The sequence below is a fragment of the Cibotium barometz genome, chromosome 52 (genome assembly GCF_041138505.1).
Source record: "Cibotium barometz isolate CiBa-2024 chromosome 52, ASM4113850v1, whole genome shotgun sequence".
NCBI classification, from domain to species: Eukaryota; Viridiplantae; Streptophyta; class Polypodiopsida; order Cyatheales; family Cibotiaceae; genus Cibotium; species Cibotium barometz.
This window is the reverse complement of record NC_141097.1, coordinates 14,673,346-14,680,216: the sequence shown is the minus strand read 5'-3', so window position 1 is coordinate 14,680,216 and position 6,871 is coordinate 14,673,346.

The following is a 6,871-nucleotide window of genomic DNA, read 5'->3' as shown; positions in this document are numbered from 1 at the left end:
AACTAAGGCCACATCATGGCATACCATTTTGTAATCCATTTCAGCCCCATTAGCCACTTGTACTTTATGCAAATTTATCAAACGCTTAGGCTGTAATTTGAGACTGCATATGGACTTTGTGTTCACAAAGCTATGTGTACTTCCACTATCCACCAACACATGAGAAACTCTTCCATTGATGTATTCCTTGACCCTCAAATTGTTTTCTCCTTTGCACGTGGCATACGAATCATGGGACAATGAGCATAAGGTTGGTTCCATGCAAATGTCCTCCAAAGTACACATAGGTAGGCCATCATCATATTCAACTTATGACCAATGTTTAGTGCCACCAGGTTCAAAAGGAAATTCATCATCGGGCTCATAATCACGGTCACTCTCCTCAAAGTCTTGGCAGTCATTCAAGATCTCAACCTCTTTCTCATTAGCATCATCCAAGACTTCGAAGTACACCATATTAAGCTTGATATTCCTTACCTTGCAAACTTTGTAATGCTCCTTATTCCATTTCTCTCCACATTTAAAGCACAAGTCTTTACTCCTCAACTCATTCATGCAATCCATTAACTTGCTCTTGGTAACACCATTAGGAGGCTTCCCATCAACACTTGTAGGCTTTTAAGGTGCATGAGAAGTATTGCCAAATCTATAATTTGATTTTCCTCCACTTCCATACACCGTAGGAAACTTGGGCACAAAAGAAGTGGGTTTGGCAGCCCTCAAAGACTTCCCATAAGTGTTAGGAGCTGAATCATTGAAAATTCCCTCAATTTAACCATGCATTTGAGTACTTCTCTTCATAGATCTCAACCAAAAGCATGGCTTCTTTGAGAGTGGTTTCCCTTTTTGCCTTGACATCTACACCGATATTGGTCCTTAGACCCTTGATGTACTTGGCCTTCTTAAATTATTCACTAAACCCATGCACATGTAGCATGAACTTCATGAATTTGTGGGTGTAGTCTTTGACACTACTTTGCCTTTGTTGCAAGTCATCCCACTCACACATAAGCTTGTCTTGATGCAATTGAGAGATAAAAGTGTCTCTCATTTCATCCTTGAAAGCATTCCACGAAGTAACTTCATAACCTTGAGATTCTAAATGCCTCCACCAAGCATGTGCATACCCTTCTAAATGCAATGTTGCAAAGTAAACCATAGTCTTCTCAATTCTAGGGTTCATTTCAAAGTAGAAGTCCATCTTGTTGAGCCACTCTTCAAAGTCCTCATTGGAAGTATTCTCTGGTAACACTATTTTGTCTTTGACACCTTTGAACTTATCACGTCTTCTTGCATGCCCATGATCAAAATTCCCTTGCCATCATTCAAATCATCTTGCATGTGCCAATCATCATCATGCGACTCTTCCCTTTCATCCTTGGAGCTCTTCCAACAAAATTGAAAACCGATTGTTGAGTAGAGCCATGTGCCAATCCTCTTCCTCTTGTAGAAGTATGAGAAGCGGAGCCACAAGATGTACTCGGCATATCATGGTGCATATTCCCTTGAGAAAAAGGAACATTCCCATCTCTAATGTTGACTCCTTTTATAGGCCTTGGCATCCCATCACCAAAAGAGAAGTGTTGTTGCATTCCATTTCCATGAGGAATTTGATCCATATGAAAACCTTGCAAAGGTGTACCTTCATGATTATGCATTCTCGCATCTTGGTGAGGTGGACGGCCACCACCATTCCTTGACTCAATTCTCGACAAAGCCATGTCACTTTTGGAAGTGTTGATAAGTTGATTTTGCGAGTTGATGAGTTGGTCTTGAAATTTGGATTACTTATCATTGAAGCTTTCCAACATTGCTCTCATCATGCACATCATCTCATACATGTCATTGGAGACGGGTGGTATTTCTTTGGTCTTAGAAGGTTCTGCCGCCCTTGCATTAGTCACCATGTTTGCATAGGTAACCTCCTCACAAGCATTCTTGCCTTTGCAGTCGATATTCTTCTTCATCTAGGATAGAGAAGCAACCTTCTTGATGGCCCAAGAGCATGTTGTGAGCCCTAGTCCAAGGACAACTCACGCCACACACCATCTAGTTCATTAGGGTTGAGTCATGTCGTGCCCATGATGGCACAAGTCATATGTAGTCCTCTTTGTAAGATATGATGTTTGTACAAGGCCTACTAGACCAATGGTGGTCGTGTATCTAGACAACCAATTCAAGTCTCAAGTCAAGTGTCAAGTGAGTGTCCAAGTCTTGGGCAATTGTGTCAAGCCGTGTAAAAGCCATATTGTCCTATGGCTACTAGCAATGAATATTTTAAGACCAATGATGCTAAGCTTCAAGTTGATTCTGAGATATTATCAGCCCATGTCTCATGCACCCTTACTGCATCATGTGCATTAGATGAAACAATCACCCATGTCTTCATCTTAAGGTGGAGTGGTGACCATGCAGCACTGTATTAGAATCAGGCTCAACAAGCCTAAGTGCTGAAAGTGTCCCAAGAAGGTGAAAATGTCCAAGGAGAGTACTGCATAGGAGGCTAGTCAGTGTCCAACAAAACCCAAGGGAAAGTTTTCATAAGATTCAGCTACCATTTGGGGCATCCAAGGAAGGCAAGGGGACAAAAGGGAGCAGATGCACAAATCTCTACATCAGATTTGGAGTGGAATCAAAGTTTGGCAAGGTTTTCAGTCAAAAGGTTGCCAGGAAGGAAGGACGACAAGTTTGGGAGTCCACAAGGAGACAAAGGGATGAGGATAGTCATCCAAGGTCAAAGGTTGGAATCATGTCATCAAGTTTAGCAGGAGGGGATGTCACATGCACAGTGGTGATGGACATGGCTAACCAAAGGCTAATCCTTAATTGGGCAGCACCTATAACATAGGTTTAGGGCACTAGCAGGGCTAGGATATGCCTAGAGGACATCCACAAAGACAAGGATCATGATGGCTAGCATTGTGTGAGCATACACGAGGTGATGTCGACCAAATTTTTTGTTTTAAATGTGTCCTAAAAGTTGGCCGCCACAAATATTCTTACTCCTGTAAGAGGAGGTTCACACACAAGCATGCTACCACACTCACAAGAGTGGGTTCACACACAAGTAAGACCTCTAACCCTAAGGAAAGGACGGCAGCTCCAAATCTGCAGAAAAGCCTCTCGGTGCCTTTTGCATACACTTAGAGCTGCCTCGAAGCATCTCCCACTAGCCACGGAGGGTGTGTATGATGATGTCCATTAATGGACTCACGAGGGTCTCAAGGTGAGCCACTCTGTGAGAGATTGGGCTAGTCCCTCGCTCAATGTGCCCTATGAGATGTAAGGACAGGAGCCAAGCATGTGGCCACTAGGAAGTGTAATTCCATCAACAGTTGCATTGTTCAATCATGTACTCTCTCTCTCTCTCTCTCTCTCTCTCTCTCTCTCTCTCTCTCTCTCTCTCTCCTACATGCCATAGCCATGTGCTTGATTTTAAGCCACCTTAGATTCATTTAGATCATTTGGTATCAGAGCAAGAATGTTAAGCTGGAGTCACAATTCCCACCTCTCCTCGATTCTGGTGCTACCAAGAGCCGCCTGTATGCCGACTACACAAGCCCATCAAGCTACAGCTGCCTAGTTAGCATTACCAACGCCACTCCACCTAGCCCGACTTATTCAACAAAAAACCACCAAGAAGCTACCCTAATCAGATTTGCCTTTCTGTCGTCCACACATTCTATTGTGCAGTAGACAACTGCTGCTACTCGGCTATTGTTTCAGCCGGCCTACTGGGCCTTCTGTGCATACATATCACCCGACTAGTACACTTGAAATGAAGAGCAAGCATTTTAAAAAGATCTATGCATCTACTCCACCTTGTCCCCTATCCCTTCATGCCATGTCCCTGAACACTTTGTTTGATCTTCTTTTCCTGATTATTGAATCTAGCACTCTCACTCCACCCCTTGGAGGATCATCCTCCCTTGCCTGAAAGTCTTTCCTCGTATGCCTCAAGTGGCATCCGACTCACAAGACTACCATTCCCCTTGGGTCTTGCAGAACACCACCAACCAACCTCCTAGAAATTCTTCCATGTCTTGTGTTACTCTCCTTGCACTATATACCTTCATCTAGGACACCATCAGTGTTAAGCCTTGTTGAGCCTAAAGCTGATACAATGTTGCCCAGTCACCACACCACCAAAAGATCAAGACACGGGCGATGGTTTCATCCATGCACAATGTAGTAAGGGTGGGTGGGGCATGGGTAGCAACAATATCTCAAAATCAACCTGAAGCTCTGATACCAATGTCACATGCGGAAGCTCTAGGAGTCTTCTTTCAGCCCTAAACACTTTCCTAGAACAACTTGATGCAAAATGCAAGCAAGAGATGGAGAGAGAGAGAGAGAGAGAGAGAGAGAGAGAGTTGAGTTGAGTTTCAATATATTCATATAGTACAAAAAGGTGTACACTCACGCTAGCCTTTGGCTTCCCTTCAAAAGGTGGAAAACACCTACCTAATCCTAGTCTATGTGTGGATCGACCAAGTTTTCTACCAATGTTTCCTAAAGACACCATGCATGTTCCATTCCTTAGGGGCAAGGCTATAGCATGCAATAGGTTGATCGTTGTAACACACAACAAAGCCTTCCTTATACCCGTGAGTTTATGCAATTCCACTTTGAGAGAGAAGAGAAAAGAGAGAGAGAAGATAGATAGTCGACACAATATTGTTTCCCAATTACCCACGCTGAAGAGTCCCCCCTGCAAGCAGGAGTATTTGCTTATATTCTTTGGAGAACTTTGTACAAGGAGTATGAAAGATGATTGAGGTCTGCCTACTAACACAAGGACGAAGTAGACCTAACGCAGGCTGAACCAAATGCTATCCAAGCTCCGTTGAATAGCTCTTCGATGATGACCACTATGTAAACCCAAAACTAAAGGATGCACATATGCGAGTTGAATGCTGAAGAATGCTCTTTGCAAAGGCCTTGGAAACTATAGCACACTAAAGTGCTTCTTTGCTAAATGTATGCACAACGCCAGATGGCTCTAGACACACATATTGCTCTTGATTGCTTGTAGATGATTTTATGAATGATGATTTAGGCTAAGAACTGAGTGCTTGTATTTATATGCATGTATGTTGTTGGTCGATGGGCTGAGAAGTTGTCAACCTATTTTATGGACAAATAAAATACATACTAATTAACAACATTTAATGTTGCGCATCAAGCATTTGTGCCTTTCCAATGCTGTCCAATAGCAACCCTCCATGACCTCTTGGCCCTAGCTAGTCCTAATGTTGGTCGATTGCAATATGGAGCCTTCTTATGTTGGACATTGGTTGCGGACTGATCCTATGGCCATGGGCTAACCTTTGGTTGGCCCATTGGCATGCTTTGGGTGGCTAATGATGCTAAGCATCAACCCTAAGTATGCCCTATGACGAGCTTCCTTATGGGCTGGCTAACCCATGGTTTCATGCTTCTAAACATGTTTCTAATGCAAGATCTACTACTTTGGCTGACTTCTAAATGAACCTATCTGATGAATTCTTAAAGTGGGTAAGAGGACTGAGACATACAGACTCTCTATGGCTATGAAAACTCGCCTACGTAGCTCATGCCCGACATGTCCTGGACTGGGGCCCACAATGGGGTCATGGCATACGTCAAAAAGGTAATCCTACTATATACATGTTGCACTCATGTAGAGTTAGTGTGTCACATAGCACTCCATCGCAAGGTGCATGTGACAAAGGCTTTGATGTGTAGCATAAAACAGCCCACCAGCCCACAACACATTGAAAAACAGCCACTTAGCATCATGGGCCCCTATAAATAGAGCCCTCGGCATCCTATTCCAATCATTAAATATTCTGCATATCAAAGAGCTTCTTTGTGCACCAAGACACAGGTGCTCGAAGAGCAAGGAGAGACGCTTTGGTTGAAAATAAAGAATTTGTAGCAAGTAGAGTGTGTTCTGTAATCACAATTATCATGCGTGGCCAAAGGAAACTTGGTTGTCCCGCCCAAAGGCAGTGGAAATTGTGGTCGCCACAGTCCCTGCAGGGATCTAAACTTGGGACCTCCCCTCCCCCGTCACAAGCCCTCATCGCTGGGCTACACGCTTGTTGGCTAGGATCTATGCAACTTCGTATGAGGTCAGTAAGAACTTGATCACCTTTTAATGCTTTTAACACATTTAATTGACTTTCAATGTACACAATACAAGATTAGCGTCAGGATTAGTCTAGTGTGTTTGTATTTACTTGTCTTCTACTGCACATCCATATATATAAACACAATCACAGCGTTAGTAGTCTTACAATTGGCATTAGAGCCTAGGATACTTGCAATTTTTCTCCAACATCTTGTCTGTTTTGCTTGCATGGTGCAATCAGGGGAACATTGGAGTTTGGGAAGAGCTACTTCTGGGTATCTTTGCCCATCCACAGATTTCGCTTTGTTCATCATGGACACAAAAGCACTGATGGCTTCCTTCTCCCACACATTGGATGAGTGAGTGGACATGCTCTTATGCATACATAAAGGTCTACATAAAAGCTCTATGTATGCATAAGAGCTTTACGTAGAGCTCTACATAAGCTTCCTATGCATACATCGAGCTCTATGTTTTTATGTAGAGCTCCATGCTTTTTATGTAGAGCTCTACGCATATAAGAGCTTTTTTGTAGAGGTCTATGCTTTACGTAGAGCTTTATGCATGCATAGAGCTCATGCATAAATCTCTATGTATGCATAGAGCTCTACATAAGTCGCCTCCATCACTTGCAACGGGAGGATGACAACCTCGAGGAGGTGGTGGAGCAACGGGCCTAGCATGCCACATGTACTGGGATGGTGCATGTAATACCCCATCTTGCTTCAACCACTTGGAATTGCTTAAGTGGCTAGA